This window comes from Peromyscus californicus, unplaced genomic scaffold, assembly GCF_007827085.1.
Source record: "Peromyscus californicus insignis strain IS unplaced genomic scaffold, ASM782708v3 Scaffold_4__1_contigs__length_199733344, whole genome shotgun sequence".
NCBI classification, from domain to species: domain Eukaryota; kingdom Metazoa; phylum Chordata; class Mammalia; order Rodentia; family Cricetidae; genus Peromyscus; species Peromyscus californicus.
This window is the reverse complement of record NW_026294562.1, coordinates 110,850,440-110,873,400: the sequence shown is the minus strand read 5'-3', so window position 1 is coordinate 110,873,400 and position 22,961 is coordinate 110,850,440. Positions and strand designations below refer to the sequence as shown.

Sequence of the window (22,961 nt, the reverse complement as noted above, 5' to 3'; positions counted from 1 at the left end):
TTTTAATAGACATTTAATTAGTTTTAACGTATGTCTCTGTATCCGTCATTAAGTTCTAGAGGGAATGCTTATATGTTGATCAGAATGGGGTAAGCAGAAGCCATAGTGTGTAACCATTCATGTGTCTCTTTGGCTGCTGCTGGTATGAAGAGACCATTGATGGTTCTCTTCTCTCTGTGAGATGGGATTGGAGAGATGTGTGGGAAGTACTGAATGGAACTTTAAGCACTTTATCAGCTCTGCCTGTTCCCCTAGTCTTATCCTTGCAAGTTCACAGTGTAAAGAAGCCTGGTGTTTTCAAAACTCATCCTGTCCTCTCAGTCATCTGTCTTCTTTTTTTAAAAAAAGCTAATACAACTCTCATCATTTCATCTTCATTTTATATGCACAAAAGAACTGAACTGCTTATGATCCTTAAAGGAAATAATACACAATTTGTGTATTTCATATATTTGATTCTTTTGTGGATGGAATTGGAATTTGGAATTGTCTTACTTCCATTTTAAAATTTTTGACAGTTTCATATATGCATGTTATAATTTTTAGTTGTTTAACCACCTTCCCTTCTCTCATTCCCATTATCCTACAGCTGAAGCCTTCTTTTTCCCAATAATGCCCCCTCCTAACTCTATGGCTCCTTTTTGTGTGTAAGTCACTGAGTTCTATCAGAGTTGCTTGCTCCAGCATGGGTGGGAAGTTATTTCCTAGGACACTGGCAACTTTGTACACATGCCACTGAAAAAATAATAACACTCCTGTATCCAAGCCACTATTAAACTACCAGTAGTCCCTGGGTGAGGGTGAGGGTGAGGCCTCCTGCATCTCTCCCCTGTTGATGATGTTGATGGGTCCCATCCTGTACAGGTCTTGCGTAGCCTCTCATGAACTTCACAGCTTCAGTGAGTTCGTGAACTCAATAGCCCTGTCATGTTCAGAAGACAATTTTTTGCTGCACTTCTCCCTATTCTATGCCTCTTACATTCTTTGCTAACCTCTCTGCTGTAATGTGCTTGAACCTTGTAGATGGACTACAGATGTTCCTTTTAGGACCAACTCCTCCACCATTACGTATTTCCAATACTTTGACCAGTTCGGGGTTTCTACTTTGACTACCACACGCTACAATAAGACTCTCCTCTAGCAAAGGCTAAGAACAGCACTTCCCTGTGTATATAAATCTGAGTACTTAGAAGGTAGTTTGTCATGGGTTTATTTTGATAGGAATTACAGTTGAATTATAAATTAAAGTTGTAGTTATAAGAAAAATGAAGCGATATTCAAGTACAGTATCACTTTGACATGTACTTGGGAAATATGTAAAAAACTACTACAGAATTCTTATAAGGTATTAATATGTTAATATGAACATCAGGTCAACAGTGTAACAATATATTGCTGTTTGTTTACTTCCCTTATACACTATTAGGAGACTTCTATTAAATCTGTAACTAGTGAGAAGATATACAGACTCTAAGCATTAATATATACAAGCATGTTTTGATTTCAATTTCAAGAGACTAATTTTCCTATCATTTAGCTACTTTTCAATCATTGACTCAATATCTAACAATAAGCAAATGTGACAGTAATCACTAGGATCAATGACTAAACATTGACCTTTGCACAAAAATAAAGCTAGGGTCTCCAGGAAGCAATGGGGTCTGGCATGTGAGCAGTTGGGGAAGGGAAGAAATGGATTTCACATGGGTGGGGAAGCTCTTTATATCAATGCTTTTCTTCCTGCCAAGATCCTAGAAGTCTGTCCGTGTACTCTAGTTAGGTCTAGGAGGAAGACATGCCTTTGTTATCCCTTCCCTCACCTGGACAAGAGTTTGACAGGAAACACCAATTCAGGTTCCTGTAAGAGAAAATATTTTCTGACATTTATTAGAAAAGATGAAAAGGTTCTTGTTGGCAATAAGAGCATCTGACCTAAAAAAGAAGCTTTCTTAACATGTGGAGCCAGATGTCAAACTGAACAGCAACACAGGTTGGCAATTTTGATAGCAAATGGCCCAACAAATCAAAGAAACTTTGCTACTCAGCATTTCTCATAAATGTATTCATTGGGAATATGAAATTTTAATGGTTGTACTGATATAAGCTTTTTGATTTGTTTATTTGTTGCATTCACATAATCAAGATGCTTAAGAGACTGCATGAGATATTGTGGTACCTAATACAAATTCTTTATAATATAAACACTTGGCATCCTTAATCCCCTAAACTCATTTGGTAGATGTAGTTTTTATCGGTTATTGGCTTTTTATTCCTCTTCATTACCAAACCTTCTTACTGTGTAATTATTATATGTGTGTTAGACGATTGGAGCTATTCCCTGAGTATACAAATTATATATTAGCTGTGCCCACATTTTGTGTTTTCTTTTACACACTCTGTCTTGATATTCAGTGGAGCTTTCCAGGGCTAGAAGTGAAGCACAGAAGCTAACAGAATTAAGTTTTTGTTTGTTTGTTTTGTTGGTTTTTCTAGATAAGGTTTTTCTGCTTAGCCCTGGGTATCCTGGAACTCACTCTATAGATCAGGCTAGCCTTGAACTCACAGAGATCCTTCTACCTCTGCCTCCCAAGTGCTAGGATTAAAGACATGTGCCACCACTGTCTGGCCATCATTAAGTTTTTGAACATGTGTGTAAATTGCAAACAATCTCCTTAGAGCCTTTGAGGGTTTGGAAAAAAGTTTGTGGAAGATGAAGTGCTAGCCTCTGACTTTAGAGTAAAGCATTGTGTATTGCCATATTTACTAAGTCCTTGCTACATGCAGGTCTGGGTACTATGAGAAGAATCTATACATAAGGAATCTGTAGTCCAGCCTCTTAAGAAATTTAGTGTATTTGGAAATACAAGATAAATCAAAAAAGCAATTCAAGGTATAATGTGATGGGTCCCAGCACAGGGCTGGATCCTTAATGAGAATTTGTTGGAATTAATAAATCAATGAGATGAATTAAATTGGTGATTACTATTGCAAGTCAGCTGCTTCAGGGATGTTTTCAGAGCAAGGCTAGGGCATTTGGTAGAGCGGTAGAATTTGCACATGCAGGTGTCCTAGGAAGGACTACTGTGTGGCTTTGCCTATGTTTCCTGTTGCTTATGCCCACACAATTTTTTAACCTAAACTCATTTTAAGTAACCAGCTCAAAATAGGAATCAGGTTGTAGTAAACTAAACATAATTCTAAGGACCATCTTTAAGCAAATACGGGTAAAAGACTGAATAACAATAGATGAATCTAATTGATACTGACTGTTGAATATGAGGAACACACAAAAGACCAGGGGTAAGTCTTTGTATTCTGTGCAGGTCTTCCTGTGTAGGTTTGAAGTAGAAAGTGCTTGCACATTAGAGTGCTTTCACTGATTCCCCAAAGCAGAAAATTCCCTGCTAGTGTCTATGAAAACAAATATTAGCCTTAAAGCAGTAAATGATTTTAGGAGAAGATATTTCTGTAAGCTTAGAAAAAGACATATTTCTTTGTCTCTACTAGCTTATTACAAATGAAAGCAGAGTTGTCAAATTCTAAATACTATATTAATTTGAATTTTTTTCAACTTTTATATTGTACTTTAGGCATTTTAAAAATTACATAAAACTCCGAGATGTTTGCTTTGTTATTTTTTCCAAGATTATAATTTTAAAAAACTATCTTATTTACTCTTCTATTGCGAAGTTCTTTATGAAACCAGGGTGCCTCTCACTCTTTTAAGAATAAGTAGAAAGGGTTTAGAAAGAGAAACTTGAGTTCAAAATTTTGTCCCGCCATTACATATTGTTGTAACAATAACCATGTCAACAAAAGTATGAGTCTTTTTAGGAAACTATTATAATAGTTCATAAAAGAAAATGTATACCTGAGTAGGACAGTGCCATGGAAATGTACATTATAATTAACCCAGAAACTCCCAGAAGATAGAACCAGCACACTTTGTCAGCCAATGTGTATATTATCATAGTATGCACAGTATCAATTTGTAGTTTTTTTCCTGAAAAATGATCCATGGACCAAAGATGCAAGGTGAAATTTGTCATAGAAGTTAAATAGCATTAATATCTTTATAAAAATCCACAATTTCAGGGCATTTATGCAATGCAGATTTTTTTTTGGTCATTTAACACTCTAAAGGAGTTTCTTAACTTTGGCTCTTTGCCATGTACCCCTTATTTCTACCCACAAAATGCCAACATGACCTTCCCTAGTTAGGATTAAAGCATTTCCACACATTGCCACACATACCCAGATTGCAAGGTCTAGTACATATATTCCTCGACCTTAACAACTTTTTCCCACACAGCAACACAAAAATGCAGCCTTCTTTCATCTTAAGAGTGTCCACTGTTCCTTCTTCCAGCAGAGAGAGTAGTAGGGGATCATGGAGAAAGGACACACATTTAGCCTTGATTCATGAAAAAATATTTTTTCCTTCAAATTATAGTATCATAAACTCATCTCAGGCCCCCACTTGGATATGAGGGGATTAAGGAAATTCTCCTACATGTTTTTCCTTTTGTGGAAAAGAGAACACAAACTTGGTTGTACAGTTAATCATTTTGGCATGAAAGAACTAGACTCTAGTCAAGTGTGTTTTAAAAGTCTCCAGATTGTATCCACATCTCATGACCATCATGCACACAAGCAACCTTCTGTTTCTGAACAGTCAAGCCTGTGCTAAACGTTGCTGAGCCTAACCCGGTTTTAAACATACCTGGTTGCATAATCTGTTCTCCTCCCTTGCTCTTTTTGAGGTTTTTTTTTTCTCCATTTTGTTTTTATTTTTAAAATTATTCTGAAAAGTAATAGGTTACCATATGGAGTTTTCATACATTATTTTGATGATTCTCCCCTGACCCTATACATACCTGTTTCATCTCTCTCTGTTCCCCAACTCCCTTCCCCCAAGCACAGCCCCTTTAATGGAGTTCTATTTTTTCCTACCTTCCCCTATTAAAGCCCCTTATTTTCTTCCAGTTACATGGACCCCTTTCTAGTTTTTTGGCCCTTTTCTTCTTCTACTTTCTTTTTAGTTCTTTCCAGAAGTTTAAGAACCTCAATGAGATATGGCTAAGATAAAAACATCATGTTGGTGGTCTTTATTCATTAATAGGAAACATTCTTGGTCCTGTTTATTGATTGAGGAGACATTCTTGGTCTTATTTATTGATTTGTCATCAGTTAATAACAATCGGTTATTTTATGTCTGTACTTACTGTGCCCTTAAGTCATTTACAAGGCTAAAATGAGAGCTAGCCACTCATATGCATTTACTTTAGTTGCTATGGTACTTTTATGATTGCATAGTATCAGTCAAACTAAAGTACTTAATGGATGATAATTCATTTATGTAGTAGAGGAATCACAAAATTATCACCATGTTTGAATTTCTTAATGGTGGAATTACTACAAGCAATGCTACATTCTCTTTGCTGTTAGCAATTGACATTATAACAAGCAATAAAATCGCTCCACCAGTTGCCAGCTTCAAACTTATTGTTTCTTTCTTGCTTTCAGCTACACATCCCAGATTTGCTCACTCTCCTTATACTTGGCGCTAGTCCACACTTCCTTTCATCACTAAATTAGACATGATTATATCTTTCTGGGTTTTATCATCACTTATCCTAGATCCATTGAAAATATATTTGTTATATGATATTCTGTGAGACAAACAAAATCTTTACATATAAAACACCAAAATTATGGATACAAGTTTTTACAACAGTATGACAGGCAAAATTTGGACCCCTGATCTCCTCTGCTTGTTATCATCTCTATGGTTATGTCATATTTCATGACAGAATGGAATTTGAAGAGGAAATTATCGCTGCAGATGAGCTACCCTTAAAGCAGAGAGCTAAGCCTGGATTTTCTGTGAACCTATACATGACCTTTAAAATAAAAAGAGATATCTGAAGCACAAAGCTTGATTTTGTTGCGGGCTTGATGGGTAGAGAGTTGCATAGAAAGTATATAGAAATTAATTCAACCAGTGAGTCTGGACCCAGAGCCTCCAAGATAACTACAATCCTGGGTAAAATAATGATGTAGTCCAGTGAGTCTATAAGTGGTGGATCCAGTTACACCATGTGAGAGGTCCCTGACCTCCAGAGATGAAGGGTAATAAGTGAGTGCTGTTTTAAGCCACTAAATTGTGGTAAATTGTGTGACTCAGTAAAAAATGAAAACATAAAACCAACCAGTTCTTCCGTTTCTGAAACTGCTACTCCTGGGATTACTTTAGGCCATGAAAAATCACAGTGCATTGTGGTCATAAGATGATTCATTCCTTTACAGTTTGGACATTCTCTTCTTTAAAAATAAGACAATCCTATTTGAGACCCATGATGGGGCTGCTGGTCTTTTCATTTCACTATCCACCTCCGTTTTTCCTCTTCCTTCAGAAATGTTTGTTTCCACTGATGCTGGGTCTTCTATGAGGTCATCCTGCTTCTGATCAGTAGTGCTCATGTAGGTATACTCCAAAATCTAGGTCTTCTCTCTGCTGTGGGATGTTCTGTATGGCAAATGTGTTGCTGATTAGTCAATAAATAAAACACTGATTGGCCATTGGCTAGGCAGGAAGTGTAGGCGGGACAAGGAGGAGAATAAAGCTGGGAAGTGGAAGGCTGAGTCAGAGAGACACTGCCAGCCGCCATGATGACAAACAGCATGTGAAGATGCCCTTAAGCCACGAGCCATGTGGCAAGGTACAGATTTATAGAAATGGATTAATTTAAGCTGTAAGAACAGTTAGCAAGAAGCCTGCCACGGCCATACAGTTTGTAAGCAATATAAGTCTCTGTGTTTACTTGGTCAGGTTTGAGAGGTTGTGGGACTGGCAGGTGAGAGAGATTTGTCCTGACTGTGGGCCAGGCAGGAAAACTCTAGCTACATCTCTCCTTCATGGGCACAATGGATACTACATTTCCTAGTGACCCGGGTTCTTGTGAGTAGATGTAGTAAATGAACCAAGATTTGAGGTAGCAGTGTGTTCTTTAGAGAATTCCACCTCCAGGTTATTTTCTAGAGAAGTGTTCAATTTCTACAGTTGGGAAATAAAAAGTAAATATCGGCACCATTTAGACACTAAAATGTAGGTGCTAATGCTATTGAAAATGTGATATTACCTTTACTAAATAATCCAGGTTAAAAAAAAAAAGACAAGCTGTGCTCGGTGACAGTATTTTACTAAAGTTTCTGATCATTCCTGATTATACAGAATCAAACAAGTTTCCATACCTGCAAAATGTGAAAGTCGTCTCATTCAGTTCATGTTGCATTGAAACTGAGATCATGATTTTTGAAAAGCCAAACATAAGCTTTGACATGTTGGGGACACACATCCCAGTTGCAGCAGGCATTTGTTTCATTGCCCCAGTAACATCTCCATTGTGAACCACACTCTTTTCCCTGTGAATTTCTTTGAAGTTACTTTATTCTTTTGAAGTTCACCTTGAAGAACTGAGCAACTGTAAGACAGTCATTATTTCTTCACCATGACATGACTAATAGCTTCTGCCATCGTTGACAGTTCTTTGCAATCTTTAATTTCTCTCTCTATTCTTCTTTAAGGCTTGCATTGAAATGTATCTTCTTCAACGGGATATGTTTTTACCTACCCAGAATTAATCACATCTATAATACATGATCATTCTTTCAATAGATTACCTAAGTGCCTGGAAAGACAGTCACTCTTAAGATAAAGCCAACTGATTTTCTCTCAGGTTGCTGGAAAAAAATCCAGACAAATGGTTAATCCTTTCACCAAGGAGGGATGGACAGGGCAGTGAGTGCAATGTGCTCACTATGGCTGTCTCGTGAAATTAAACCTGACTGCGTTTTCATTTATCCTTCACATTTCACTGGAGCATACTTTTAAAAGGCTTCATTGGCAGCATAATCTGGCTAAATTTAACTGTATATAATTGCCTAAGATTATTTCTCCACCCCAAGCTCCTGGGCCATCAAAGTACTAGTCTACCTAATCTCCACTTAGTTGAGGTTAGTCCCTGACCTTAGCTTGGGGTTTTGAATCAATGGCTCCACTGTCACTTTAACGAATACCATATTTCTTATTGCTTTCTTCCCACCAGTTCTGCTAAGTTGATGGTTTTTGAAACAGGACTTTATTTGCCAAGGATTAAAACAGGCAAGTGTAGTGGTAATCTACTGCAAAGGTCCTTTGAAGAAGAATTGACATCAAAAACTCTCCAGTAAGGTGACATCAGTGTTTCTCAAACTGAACTATGAATTAGATAGAGGTCCTTCATTCTGATCCAGTGGCTCTGGAGTCGGCATGGAAATAGAAAATTCTTGAATTCACTTGCAGGCAATGCCAATGCTCCTGGTTCAGACTTTGACTTGTATCTTGAGTTGCTTCCCTATAAAGAACACCTTCAATCTCATGAATTCAGTGGACATTGATTGAGCCCCTGGTTTTTAATTTGAGGGATTGAACATTTCCTGTGCTTATGGAGCTCATATTCTAGTTCATGCACAGGTAACTAATGGAAAGAAGAATAACATAACAAGGTGACAACAAAACTTGAGGAAGTTGAGAGGCTTGGTGATCAGCTTTTATGGTATGTCAAAGAAGCACAAGGTAGAAACAGAAGACTTTCTTATACCTACATTTTACAGATTGAGAATTCTTCCTACTTTGGGGGCTTATGTTGTCTGGAACAAAGCCTGGGCTTGGAAAACTGTGTATATAGCTCTTTCTGTTAATAAAGAACAAAACTGTGTGGTTCTAATGTGGAAGTGTGGACTGTCAGATGGGAACTGTCCATCTTCTAGCTCTGAAAATAGTGAAAACCAGTGAAATGTTTGAATTGTGTCAAATGACCATCTAGAAAAGTATCATTAATCATTGATTTTCAAGTCAGTTTAAGAAAATTTAAATGTTTAATTTATAACTTCTAATTGGGTTTCGTGTAAGCAAACCCTTTGACTCATGCTACCCCCTCATAATAGAATGCCAGAACAGACATATTTCCATTTAAACAAATGAAGTTTCCAGTTCACTCATTTATGTGTCTCTTTCATAACACTGGAAAAGAACATAGTAGTTTCAGTTCTGTAATTTTGTGTTGTTTTACTTAAAAGAGAGTTCCCCCAAATTATCTGATTTCAGTCTTCCCATAATTTCTGGATCCACCTGTAAAAGTTAAGCTTTCTATTTTGAGAATTATTATGCTTTTGGTGTTTGCTCTGAAGAATATACTCTATCACTGTAATTGGCAAATGATATTTAATCAATTTTTATTCAGCTGAGCTCTGCAGGAAATAAACAATTTTTAAAAAGAGACTCTCTAGGGATGATAAAAATTATCTTTTACTCATGAATATTCCATTTCTTCATTTTCCACAGATGGATGGTTTCATTTGAAAATAATAGAAGAACACTGGAGAGCCTGCACACTGCAGGCTCAGTGTTGGAGTTTGGTAATAAACCTGACTCTCAGGCTCACTATTCATGTGCCAGGCATTGGGCCATTCTTGCTTATACTGAGGGAGGATTTATGCATATCACTTATCAGAATGGTAATTGTAGCTTATATTTTAAGATTGAAAATGCCAGACCCATCTACCCTAGTTAATTTTGATAAATATTTCTATTTCTGTGGCCAAAAGGGGGGTATTAATATAATCATTCATTTCTGTTCCCTTAACAAAGTGATTTCTATGCAGCTAGATTCTACTCTTTTTTATGGTTTTTTCGAGAGAGGGTTTCTCTGTGTAGCTTTGGTGCTTTTCCTGGAACTCGTTCTGTAGCCCAGGCTCTGTAGCCCACGGAGATCTGCCTGTCTCTGCCTCCCGAGTGCTGGGATTAAAGGTGTGCACCACCACTGCCGGGCTTTCATTCTACTCTTGAAGCCTGAATTTCTTGGAGGTGATAAAACAGTATAAAATATATTTTAGACAAGCACCTAATAAAATTTTAAGTAAAGTCTATATCATCTTAATTAAAAACTCAGTCTTCTCTGTATTTTGTCTTAGTGTTATTTTTAAACTGTGAGGAAAACTTAGTGGCTGATATACTCTATTATATACTTCTGGATTGTCCTGCTTTTAGGCTATTAAAATTAAATTATTCAAAATTTTCTTTCATCTCTTGTATGACATAGATACTGGTCTTGATATGGTCAGAGTGGAAGTTTGTAATTTCAGAGAGTTTTCAGTTCATAGATGGAAGGAGGCTTATTTGCATCCTTCTATTTGAAGTGGTAACTATGCCATAGAGAAGGAACTCAAACTGTGCTTTGGCGGCACCACGAGAGAGAATACCTATAAAGAAGATGTCTGAGAAGACCATAGTCACTTTATTATACTGGATTACTCTTCCAGAGCTAACAGATGCATGTTCTTCACCTCCTTTTGTATCTACCGGTACTGTATTTTCTCTATTCATGGGATGACACGTTTTAACATCTTTCTTTAAGACCTCTGGCTGATACCTTCTCTTCCTTACATAAATGTTTAATTGAGTTCTAATTATATACAGCAAAATGTACAAGTCTTAAAGGGTACAGTGTATCAGAATTGATAAATGAATGCCCTTGTGGAGCAAACATTCCCAATTAAGATATAGTGTACTGCCAACATCAGGAAGTTCTGTCCTTGTCAGTCTGTGACTTCCCACAAGCCACTGGTATCTGATTTTCTCCACTAATTAATTTTGTCTGTCCTTAAACTTACATAAATCAAATCATTCAGTACTTACTTGTGTCTGGTTTCTTCTACTCAACATCATGTTCTTAATAGTCACCCATATTGCTGTAGTTGTTTGTCTGTTATCCTAATAGCAGGGCTTTCATTTGTTTTTAATTTTTTGTCTATTCTGAGTCATGCCTACTTAGTTTTCTATATTTGTCTCTTTACAGAGATTTTCTGTAGTATGTTTGGGGTAGTTACATAGGAGTAGAACTTCCGGACCATTGTGGAAGGATGTGTTTAACTCTTACAAGAAAATGTCTGTTCTTAAACTTAGTAAGAAACTATCAAATGTATGTCCAGGGATTTGTTTGACTTTGCAGTCACATCAACATGTCTGAGAGACGCAACTGTCTTGCCTCCTCTTCAACATACTGTCAATTTTTTTTGATTTTGGCTATTCTAAGTGGTATCCCTTCATAGTCTTGGCTTAAATTCTCACCAGCACTTAGGATTTCAAGCAACTTTCCTTGTTTGTTGCTCATTAATATGTCCTCTTCTGCTGCGTATTGGCCCAAAATTTACCTATGTTAAAAAAAAATCTAAGCTTTTAATCATGAAACATGTTAGACTTATATAAGAGTTAAAAGGTAAGCTATTTCTATATACCCTTTTGATAATCTATTCCATTTCTGGTGTTTTTTCAATATAGAGACACTGATATTGTTATTAATTAAACTTCAAACTTGACTGGGGTTTTGCCAGAGTTTTAATGATTAAGTTCTCTTTCTGTTCCAGGATTCAGTCCAAGAATCTATATTGCACCTGTTTGGTTTCTGATCCTGAGTTTTCTAGGATATGACAATTTTTCAAATATTTCTGTACTTTTTATGATCCTGATAATGTTGGGAATACAGAGAAGATATCCTGGTATGGACATACCTGATGCTTTCTTTTCATGTTTGAGTTAGCTCAGGGGCATTTTAAAAGAGGATCATGAAGATCCAAAGTCCCTTACCACATCCCATGAGAGAGTCTGTGGTGTCTGAAAGCTATGATCACTTGGTTAGTATGATCTTCTAGAATCTTTGAAGCAACAGAACTAGGCAATGCATATAATATGTAATACATAATAATATATAATCTGATGCATATGCTCACATCTTCAATCTTCATATTTATTAGTTTTTGTTAATATTCATCTCTAAGTATGAGTTCATTCTGACATCTCTTACTGTAATGTAATTCCACACAATTATCACCTTATATCCTTGTTTATCTGTAACTGTTCTCTTTAACCGTGAGGAACCAGGTGCCCACAGTCTACCATCTATGACTTCATATCACTGTTACTAAATGCCTGTAAAGTAGCTTCAAAATTTAGTCTTGGATTCCTGTGAGAAACAGATTTGCTAATGAGAGGACAGCATTTATGTATATTGTACAATTATTTTTACCTCAAACCATATGTTCCTAGGCAAAACACAGTTTTCCAAAGTTATTTGGGTCTGCTCTTCGTATTCACATTTTAAAAACTGGAGTATTTACTTTTTAATTATTTTTGAGTTTTTAAATGTATTCAAAATGTAATTTTTTCAGATACATGCTTTACAATTCTTTCTCAGACTGTCATTCATGTTCCAGTTTTTTTATTGGTGACTTTTGATGAGAAGTTGAAGTTTTGGTGAAGTCAGATTTTTCAGGTTCACTTGTATAGCTAGTGCTTTTAATATTTCAACTAAAATATTTTACCTATAATTTTCTTATAAATATGTTTTGATAATTTTTCTCTAATTTTCTTATAAATACAAGTTTTGATAATTTTTCTCTAATTTTCTAATAGACTTATAATTAGTTTTATATGTTGGTCTTGAATCAATCATAAATGGTGTTTTATGGGCTAAAAAACATTGATGCTGAGGTCTGATTTTGCCAAAACAAATACCCAATAACTCTAACATTTGTTGTAAAGGAATTGTCTTTCATTTACTGAATGATAGTGGTATCATCATAAAATCATTTTTCTATGTACTTGTAAAATTATATGTGGATTCACTGTTTTGCTCCATTGGTCTCTATATATAGTGTTATGCTAATATCATATAATATAGCCCATGAAATTGATCTTTATAATAAGTATTAACATTTAGTAGTGCTGATCCTGACTTCAATTTTGTTTTTCAGCAGTTTTTGCCTATCTAGGCTCTTTATATTTCTATGTAAATCTGTGAATCAACTTATAGAATTATACAAAAGTCCTCCTAGGATAGCCAATGGATTTCACTGACTACCCAGATCAGCTTAAAAGGAATTGGCATGTGTACAACACTACGCCATCAAGACGCATCATGTTGAACTATGGATTGCAACCCTGTACAAGGCCACGTGACTGCATGTAGCAATAGTAACAGGTTTGGAAACACAGAATAACCAAAAAAGTTAATTTTTTTTATGTCAGGAGTGGGATACTCAAAAAGTTAACTTAAAATAAAAAATGCAGTGGATCTGAGTTGTTTGTGGCCATTTTGTATCATGCAACTGCACCCTCTGTTCTAAACATAAATTTAATTCCTAGCACCAGTATCAGGTGGCCCACAACCAACTGTAACTCCATCTCTTGGGTGATCTGGCACCGATGGTTTCTATGGGCATCTGGACTCATAGGTACACACACACACACACACACACACACACAAAAAAAAAAAAAAAAAAAAAAAAAAAAAAAAAAAAAAAAAAAAAAAAACTAAAGTAATATCTATAATTTTTAAAGATTTATTTTATTGTGTGTGAATGTATTTACATGTATGCACAGCCCAGAAAAGGGCACTGGACCCTTGTAGCTTTAGCTACAGATGTTTATGGGATGGGGCTTGGTACTTGGGTGCTGTGATTGGAACTGTAGTTATCATCAGTACACAACAAGCACCCTTAACCACTGAGATCTCTCTCCAGGCCCTAAGTTTCTTTATGCTTTATCACCAATAGATACTTTCAGAGTAACTCTATTTATATACCTTCTATTTCTTTTTTCTTTTCTATTTTAAAGGTTGGGGTTTTCAAAGCCCTATTACATCAAAGTTGTATAAGTATTTCAAATGATAAAGACAATCAAATTATATTTTCTTTGTACAATGATTATGTGATTTTTTCTTTATCTGTTTAGTGTATTAAATTATACTGGACGATTTATTAACTATTAAATCAAAGTCACATTCTTAGGTCAAATTTTTCCTTTCTCATGGTATATGAAGTATGTCACTAAATTTAATGTGCTCATAATTTTAGATTTTTGTTTTTGAAGGATTCTGGTCTTTTGTTTGGGAGGTGTTTGTTTGTCTGTTTGGGTCAGGTGGTATTCCCAGACTGTAGTCATCAGACAATGAGTTAAAATACTTCCATTTCTCAATAAAAGATTATCCAGACAAGGATGTTTTGGGGGCATGTCTGTGAGGGCTTATACTAATTCAGGTGGAAGGACCTGCCAACTGTGGATTATCATCACAGGAACAGGAAATGAACCTAGGGGGCCTTGGAACCTGCATTCCCTCACTGCTTGCCTATACAGATCTCCATATTCCTGAAAACCAACTTCAGGAATCTTTAAGTCTCTTAAATAATCTAATGAGATATACAATCTAATGCCACCTCATTGTCTTTATTTTACCAGATTTTCCCCTTCTGAATCAAGTGCAGAATTTTCCAAAGTTTCTTCTAAGTGGTCTTTGTATAGTTTTCTGCTTTTCTAGTTAGAACTGCAATTTAAAACTTTATACCCAGTTCAGGTATATCATTTTTAAATATTTATAAATAATTGTCATAGTTTGACATCTGTAGGTTTTAGAATATGGGTCATTTATTTATAAAATTAGTTGCAACTTTTATTCTGATACTTTGAAATCACATTACCTATATAGTGTCATACTATATCAACATTCATTTCCTTATACTTTAACCCAACTAAAGCTACAGACCATGTATTATATTTGCATTTCTTTAAAAGAAAAAAAACAAATTTTGTTTTGTCCCTATTGAGTACATTTCCCTGAAGCTCTTGTGTCTTATGAGAATCACTAACAGATGCAACATTCCAGTAAGTGGGACACTCACTCTGCTGTTCTCTACATTTGCAGTGTAAGCACTAAGGCATTTAAGAAAGGGGCATTAAAGGCTTTTGTTTCTGCAGTACAGGGGCGGCTACCCATGCTGTGACTTGCAGACCAGTCATATCTCCATTTATAAAAATGAGTGTGATACTATCTAGAATCTTCTTTCAGAGTTGTTTCATAACTAAAGTTATTTATCACAGCAAGATATTCTTACGTGTAGATACATAGAAATGGACCAGGACTCTCTAAGTGAAGAGCAAAGCCTCCTTCCCTAGAGAGTAAGAAATTTATAATATGTTTTCTCTTTAAAATTCTTTTAACAGTGAAATATAATTATAATTATTAACTGTGAGTAAAAGGTGGACAGACAAAATATAAACTGTACCTTCAAATTTTACAATCCTAAATTGGAAGATATTTGTAGTTATTCAAAAGTTTTGGGAGTTGGGGGGGGGGGGTGGTTGTTTTGTTTATTCAAAACAGAGTTTCTCTGTGTAACCCTGGCTGTCCTGGAACTCACTGTGTAGATCAGGCTGGCCTTGAACTCAGAGATCTGCCTGACTCTGTCTCCCTAGTGCTGGGATTAAAGGCATGTGCTACAATTGCCCAGCAAGGTAGTATTTTAATGAACGTTTTTGGAATTTTTACAGTGATTCATGAAAAATTTCCATAATTGCTGGCATGTAAGAAATACTAGCCCAAATTGGCTGTTATTCTAGTTACTTGATTGAACCGATATCGATGGCACAATTTTCCTTCAGAAAAACTGCTTAATCAATAATGCACTGTACTTCTCTTTTTGACATCCAGATTGTATTCTTTGCCATTTGAAATAAGGCTTTCTTAATTATAAAAATACTTTCTAAAATCAACAGTATTGGAATAGCCCTGATTAGTATACACATTCCTTAAAGAATAACTCTCCACACTTTGCAAGCTTTATAGTGACGGACATTTGAAACATTTCTTAGATCCCGTGGGAACCAGGATGTGATTCTTAAGTTCTGATCCTGGGCTGAATAACAAATGACTTAACTCATTGGAGAATAAAATTTAAGTGGTGATATATAAATTCAATGAATTTTAACTGTGTTATCATAATTTTATGCATGATAGATTTCTATCTTACTATATTTTGATTATACATACATTTCATCTCACTCATTTTGAATCCTTCCATTTGAAGAATGACATAATAAGCCATTGGGGACCCATTCAAAAGGGAGAGAATGTACTAGACATGTACTAGAGATAATTTGAAAATCAACCTTGAATTCTCCTATATGTTTGATAGACTGTGGGTCATGGCTTTAGTATAACATTATATACAAAACTATTTTAGGATATATTGAATAAATTATCATTTTTATTTTATCCTAGATTTTCAAAAACACTCTGTATATCACAATAATTTTTAAGTGACAGAAATAACTAATTCTCTTTAATGTACTATACCATGTACTAGTAAGCTTATTGAAAATCAAAACAACTTAATTAATTTACTTAAAATTCTTTAAAAGCAGAACATTCTGTCTCTTCTGACTGAAATAAAACTATGCAGGTTTCTCCCTGTAATGCATTGCATTACACCCCAAGCGTCTCTCTTTTGATGATACAATTAGGTTTTTTTATTGCTTCATTCCACATCTCTAAAGCATCTCCCCCAGTCCTTTGCTTAGAATGTCTCATTTTCTACTTCCCCCTCATACATCATCACCTCAAGGGTCCACTGAACCACTTCTGTAGCTGACATGCAAATGTTTCACAATGAATTGCTCCCTGTTTAGTCAGGTAGTAAAGAGGATCATATCTTAATGTCCTTCATATATTCTGGGTGAGATGTGATTCAATTTATAATGAGGCCAGCCGACAGTGGCACATTCCTTTAATTCCAGCACTCCAGAGGCAGAGCCAAGCGGATCTCTGTGAGTTCGAGGCCAGCCTGGTCTACTGAGCGAGATCCCGGACAGAGATCTACACAGAGAAACCCTGTCTCAAAAAAAACAAAAAACAGCCGGGCGGTGGTGGCGCACGCCTTTAATCCCAGCACTCGGGAGGCAGAGCCAGGCGGATCTCTGTGAGTTCGAGGCCAGCCTGGACTACCAAGTGAGTCCCAGGAAAGGCGCAAAGCTACACAGAGAAACCCTGTCTCGAAAAACCAAAAAAAAAAAAACAAAAAAACAAAAAAACAAAAAAAAAAAAAAAAAAACAAAAAACAAAAAACAAACAAACAAACAAAAATTATAATGAATTCAGATCTAATGAGTTTAAAAGCATTTAAAGTAGGGGTTTTCTTTAAATAATGGAGTTTCAAAAAATTATTACTAGGATTAAGAGTTTGCTGGTTTGAGTAAACTTTTGTCTGACTTCATTGACTCAATGATAATACACATATAAATAATTTTATTTCGCTTCGTCTTGTGTTTAAGTACAAATGATACATTTTGTTCTTTTGAGATCGTGACTCACAGTATTGCCCCAGCCTACCTTGAACTCCTAAACTGAAAGAATCTTCATAGCTCAGCCCTCTTGAATTCAGGCTTATTGCTGTATGGCCATAAGCACAGTTCCACGGTCTGTTTCCTTCTCCTCTGCATGACCACATGCACAGTTCCTTAGTCTCTTTTTGCCTCCTCCTCTCTTTTTGCCTCCTGCAAGAGTTTGCATTTTTACATAGGTGTCAGGAAGACTAGATTTGGGATTATAAGCAAAACAGAACAAGAATGATTCCTGCCCTGAAGGAACTTTCATCATGGTGAGAGACAGCAACTAAGTAAATGTGCACAGCATAATTCAATGTAATTATGATAAAATCTCATTGAAATATAGAAGGAACCATAAGGGCACAAACAATAACCTGGTTTGGGCTTAGTTGCTAAGAATATTCTGAGGAAATGACATGTGGACATCAAGTCATCAGCGAATGTCATGATTGCAAGAGAATGAACTATTATCCCCATTTTAGAGATCAGAACTATAAACTACAGTTTTGGACAACTACAGGTTTAGAACTGTTGAAGAACACTTCTAAGTATCGAGGCTGGGCTAAGTCCAGAACTGCATGACTATAAAACCTCTTTCAGGATGATATACAGATCCAAAAGACAGGAAGAGATTATACTGGGTGGGTGGAAAAAGGTAGAGGGGAAAAATATAGATAGTGAGAGAATAAAGGAAAAACAAAGAGCTTCAAACTTCATTCTAATTAGGAGCAATGAGAAGTTCATTTTTACAGATTAAGTCATGTTAGATATTATGCATAATCTTTGTTTCCTTATATGTGAAATAGCTGTACAATTATGGAGGGTTTTTTTTCCCTCTGATTCTTTCAACTTTAAGTCTGTGGTTCTTTGACCATTGCACTGTTCAACAAATTATTTATTGAGTGTGTTCTACTGAACAGTAGTCTTCTATGCTTGTGATACCCTGAAGGGTAAGGTAGGATTCTGGTCTCCAAGGAACACAATAGCTACCCCATCACCAATGGCAGAATAACAGGATCTGTGCTATCATAGAACACTTGAAAGTTGTACAGGATGACATCAGAACACAGAGATATTAAGTAAAATAGTTCTAATAAAATAACTCCTTTCCTTCTGAATGCAATGCTGGTGAAATGGGTCAGTTCAGATTAATATGATGTGCAAAGGGCTACATATAGGTCACTCCTCATAGCCTGCAATGCAAAAAAATCCACGGGCTTCCCATATACTTGTAATCCCAAATGGAAACAAAGTGTAAAACATTTAATTGAAAAGGCAGAAGAAGCAGTTTACTTTGTAGCAGTGAATGTTCATTTGTTATTTTGTGCTGTCCATTGTTATAAGCACATTTCCTTCAGCTGTTGACTCATTTTACCTGCACAGTCCTGTCTAGAATCCATGTTTTTTGTTGTTGTTGTTGTTGTTTTTTGAGACAGAGTTTCTCTGTGCAGCTTTGCGCCTTTCCTGAAACTTACTTGGTAGCCCAGGCTGGCCTCGAACTCACAGAGATCCGCCTGCCTCTGCCTCCCAAGTGCTGGGATTAAAGGCGTGCGCCACCACCGCCCGGCCTAGAATCCATGTTTTAATGGCCACCATTACTTCTTGCCCAGGCATCTTCTGTATGCCTTATGTGCCAACTTAGCGTCCCTGAATCTCAGTTTCAGTCTCATTGGAGCTTTGTTCCAAATATTGTTCCCAAAGTCACTGTTTATATCCATGCCTCTAGTGAACATTCACTTTCTTCCATTCCTGTGAAAGCTCAGGGTTGGAATTTTTTTCCTATCTGTCATCCTGGCATGCCTGTTTGCTGAGGAGTCTATTAATTGTGGTACCATATAAATATCCCAGTCTCCACTACTCACACTTTAAGTGCTTAAAAAAAATCTCTTGCTAATTAAGCTGGAAATTTCATTCAGCCTTTTAAGTAGATATAAAAAATACCTCAGTAAATTAAAAATTCACAGAATCTTAAAATTTTTTAAATCGAACTTCTCAGCAAAGTAAGATGTAGTGTGGAATTCTGGTTTAGTATGAAAGTATCTAATGCTTTCTCTAAATATTTTCCAAGTACTAAACATGATTTATTAGTGTTATGTCATGCACATAACATGCACTTGTCATGACTAGGAGAGTTTACATCATGGTCATCTGAGCTGTCTTCATGGTTCCACCCATAAAGCATATTTTGTTACAAATGCCATCTTGTCCTAACCTATCATCAAATTAAAATCTCTTTCAAAAAGGTGGCCTGTGTCTTCTGTATATGTATGTTCTTTGAAACAGACAGATAAGAGATTGCATCAACTTCCTTCAGGAAGATATGTTACTCTTGGGTGGCAAGCCTCTGAATTATCCTGCAGGCATAGAAAGGCTGGATTTCAAAAGTTATCTACAAGGACAGTGCTAGATTTATAATAGTGATCCACTCTTGCTAACTTAGTGTTTCTCCATAATATATCTCCTCTTCACCTGGGAGTTGGGGATATATGACACCATTTTCCTGTGTTCAAAAGGTACATCTCAGTGTTACATATTGTACAAACCTAATCCTTGTGTGCCCTTTTAAATCTTTTATTCTGCTCTAAAACTGCTATGTAGTATTATTACAATAACTGTTTCCAGAGCAGAAACTGAGCTACTTGGTAACAGTAGCCCAGGCAAATTCCAGGATGTTATCAGTTGTCATATTTTGTTGATTTTTTTTTCCAAAGACCTGCTTAGGCAGGGATTCAGGTCCCAAAGAGGATGTGTGGAGTTGGCTGGTGGGAATAGGGGAGGAGGGAGACTGTCATAATCTGAGGGTGAGTCGGGATAACTGCCAGCAGCATTTATTGAAAAAAGAATACACCTTTTATACTCTATAGTTGCATATAAGATTAAATGGGAGACAAGGGCATGTGAGCTGGGGTGTGTCTTGAAATCAGGGGTTGAGGAATCTAACACTGACCTTGGCAATAGGCACCAGTCCTAGGTTAATGGACAGGCCACAAGTTTCTCTTGCCAGAGATAAGGAGAATGACTGCTTTAGCGAGTAGGAACTTTCCTCAAGCCCCTGAGCGAATGGGGACACTTATCTAAATGTTTGACCTTGGGAAAAGGACTGCTGGGGACCAGACACTATACTATAATTTAAGAGCAATTTTCATTCCTCAAGGGATAAGCACTGAGCTGTCTCCTAATTGTGTCCCTTTGTGTCTTAGTCTTACTAGATGGGCTCCCAAAAGGCAAGTCCTGCTTGATGTCTTACTCTTTTCCCATCATACCATACCATTCTGATTTCTCTTTATTTATTAACTGAACTCTTCCCCTTAAGGGTCTCAGGCTCTGCATCTGAATTATAGGCATTTCACCCTTGGGATCAGGTGTATCTGCTAAATCTCTAACTTTCCTCTTCTTGGTGTAATTAGGAGGGCACAATGGGATTCCTGGTTCCTTGGTGGCATGGAGGGGATTATTTTCAATAGAATTATTTTGTTTAAAGAGGCTATCATTATACACATTTCATCCTTTACCAAAGGCCACACAAAATTTCTCAGAGGAAAAGGCATAAGGGAATTCCCATAACGCATAGTGAGAATCATTAAAAATAAAAGTAAAAAGGTGCTGGAGAAGCGTGATCTGCAATGTCAAAATGCTGGAATTTTGTCAAGCAGCAATGGTCACCATGTCACATGTGGTCCATGTCTTTTTTTTTTTTTTTTTACTTTTTTTTTTTTGTTGGGGGGGGCGGTTTCCAGTCAGGGTTTCTTTCTGTAGTTTTGGTGTTTGTCCTGGATCTCACTCTGTAGACCAGGCTTGGCCTTAAACTCACAGAGATCTGCCTGGCTCTGCCTCCTGAATGCTGGGATTAAAGTCACATACCACCATCACCAGCTGGATTATAATCCAGCTCTTGACTGGTGGTTTTTCATTCATCTTTGATGGTTTCCTTTACAGTTGCTTTGGGGTTTGTTTGTTTCCATATTGGTCATATTTTCTTCATGTTTCTTTAGGATTAAAGGCATGTTCCACCACTGCCCAGTTTTTTTTAACTTTTAATGGTAATCTTGGTATGTGTATGTGTGCAAGTACACATGTGCATGAGTGTAGGCAGAGTTTTCCTGTCCCTGCAGCTACTCCCAAATAACCACTCAAAGACTTATTTTTAACTAGAAATGCTTGGCCAATAGCTCAGACTTTTTTACTAACTAACTCTTACAACTTAAATTTACCTGTTTCTATTAATCTACATATTGCCACATGGCTTGTGGCTTTACCTGTCCTCCAGCACGTCTTGATCCCTCTGCATATCCTGTCAACTCCTCTGATTCTGCCCTTCTTCTTCCCAGTGACCTTAGTCTGGTTCTTCTGCCCCCACAATCCTGCCTAGATATCGACCAATCAGCTTTTTGTTAACAATGAGAGCAACACATTTTCACAGTGTACAAAAGAATTATTCCACACCTAAGTATATGTGTATGTATGCATGTATCTGTGTGCCCATGTGTTTGATATGTGCGCATGTGTTTCATGAGTATATATCCATATATTCACACAGAGACCAGCAGAGAACATCAGTTGTCTTTCTCATTCTCCTTATTTTCTGGAGACAGCATTTCTTACTAAACCTACAGCTAGGCCAGCTGCAAGTTAGTCCTGTCTAGCTAGCTCCACTGGTTCTCCTGTCTCAGTCCCCCACAGTGCTAGTATTACAGATATACATGGCCACTCCAGCTTTTTACCTAGTTGCTGTGGATTTGAACTTGGGTCCTCATCACTGCTCAGAAAGCATTCTTACCCATTGTGAAGTCTCCCAAGCCCTCAGCTTTATTTTTTGAAACAGTATCTCTCAGTGAACTTAGCAATTCAGCCAGCTAAGCTGGTTCCAGGGATCTGTCTGTCTCTGCTTCCCCAGCACTGGGATTACAGACATGCATAGTGACAATACCTACCATTTTTATATGGGTGCTGAGCATCTGAATTCAGGAATTTACTTCACTGAATCATTGTCCCAGTTCTCAGTGGTAGACTTTGGCAGAAGGTTCTATGTACAAATCACAGTTTGTTCTTGCATTCACTGCCAGGAAAGTTAAACTGAACTAAGTGTCCCCGGTTCCTTTCTCCACCATGCCACTCTCACCACCCACTCTGTGGACTCAAATACCAGACTGCATTCAATCGCCAATGATTATTAAGTATTTAGCATTTTTTAGACTAGCTTTTAACTCTTTATTAAAAACAATTGTTGACATCTTTATCCTCTACCCTCTACTTCCAAAGTATTGGAGTTGTAGGTAAGTGCCGTCACACCTGGGATCAAGAATTATTTATAAATTGGTAATAGCTGTATGTTCTAAGGGCCCCAATCCAATTAATGTAAGATCTTTCTTTAACACAGTACATACTTTTCTTTAAGAAACTGTCATGCAGAATGATCACATATGCATGGAGTCTGAGGCAGTCTAGGCAATATGGAGAGAGCTTCATTCCAAAAGAGGAAGGGAGAGAAATGATTTGCATGTTACTTGTATTCATCACCTTTCATGGCAGCACAAATACTTCCCTTCCCTTTAAAACTTATTTTCCATGTTTTTCAATGTTATTCTTTTTTCCCATTCTATAAAGAGTATGCTTAGTGAAAACATTATCCTATTTTGGTACAGTTTAATAACTTTTACATTACAATCTTGATTTTATTTTGGCTTGATGTCTACCTGTGTATGCT

The 22,961-nt window shown here is 36.6% G+C and overlaps 1 protein-coding gene across 30 annotated transcripts in view; it reads left to right on the top strand.

Annotated features, from left to right (window-relative positions):
- Dlg2 (discs large MAGUK scaffold protein 2) overlaps window positions 1–22,961 on the top strand; it is a 1,877,153-nt gene that overhangs the window by 1,197,188 nt on the left and 657,004 nt on the right. The gene's annotated exons all lie outside the window — the stretch shown is intronic.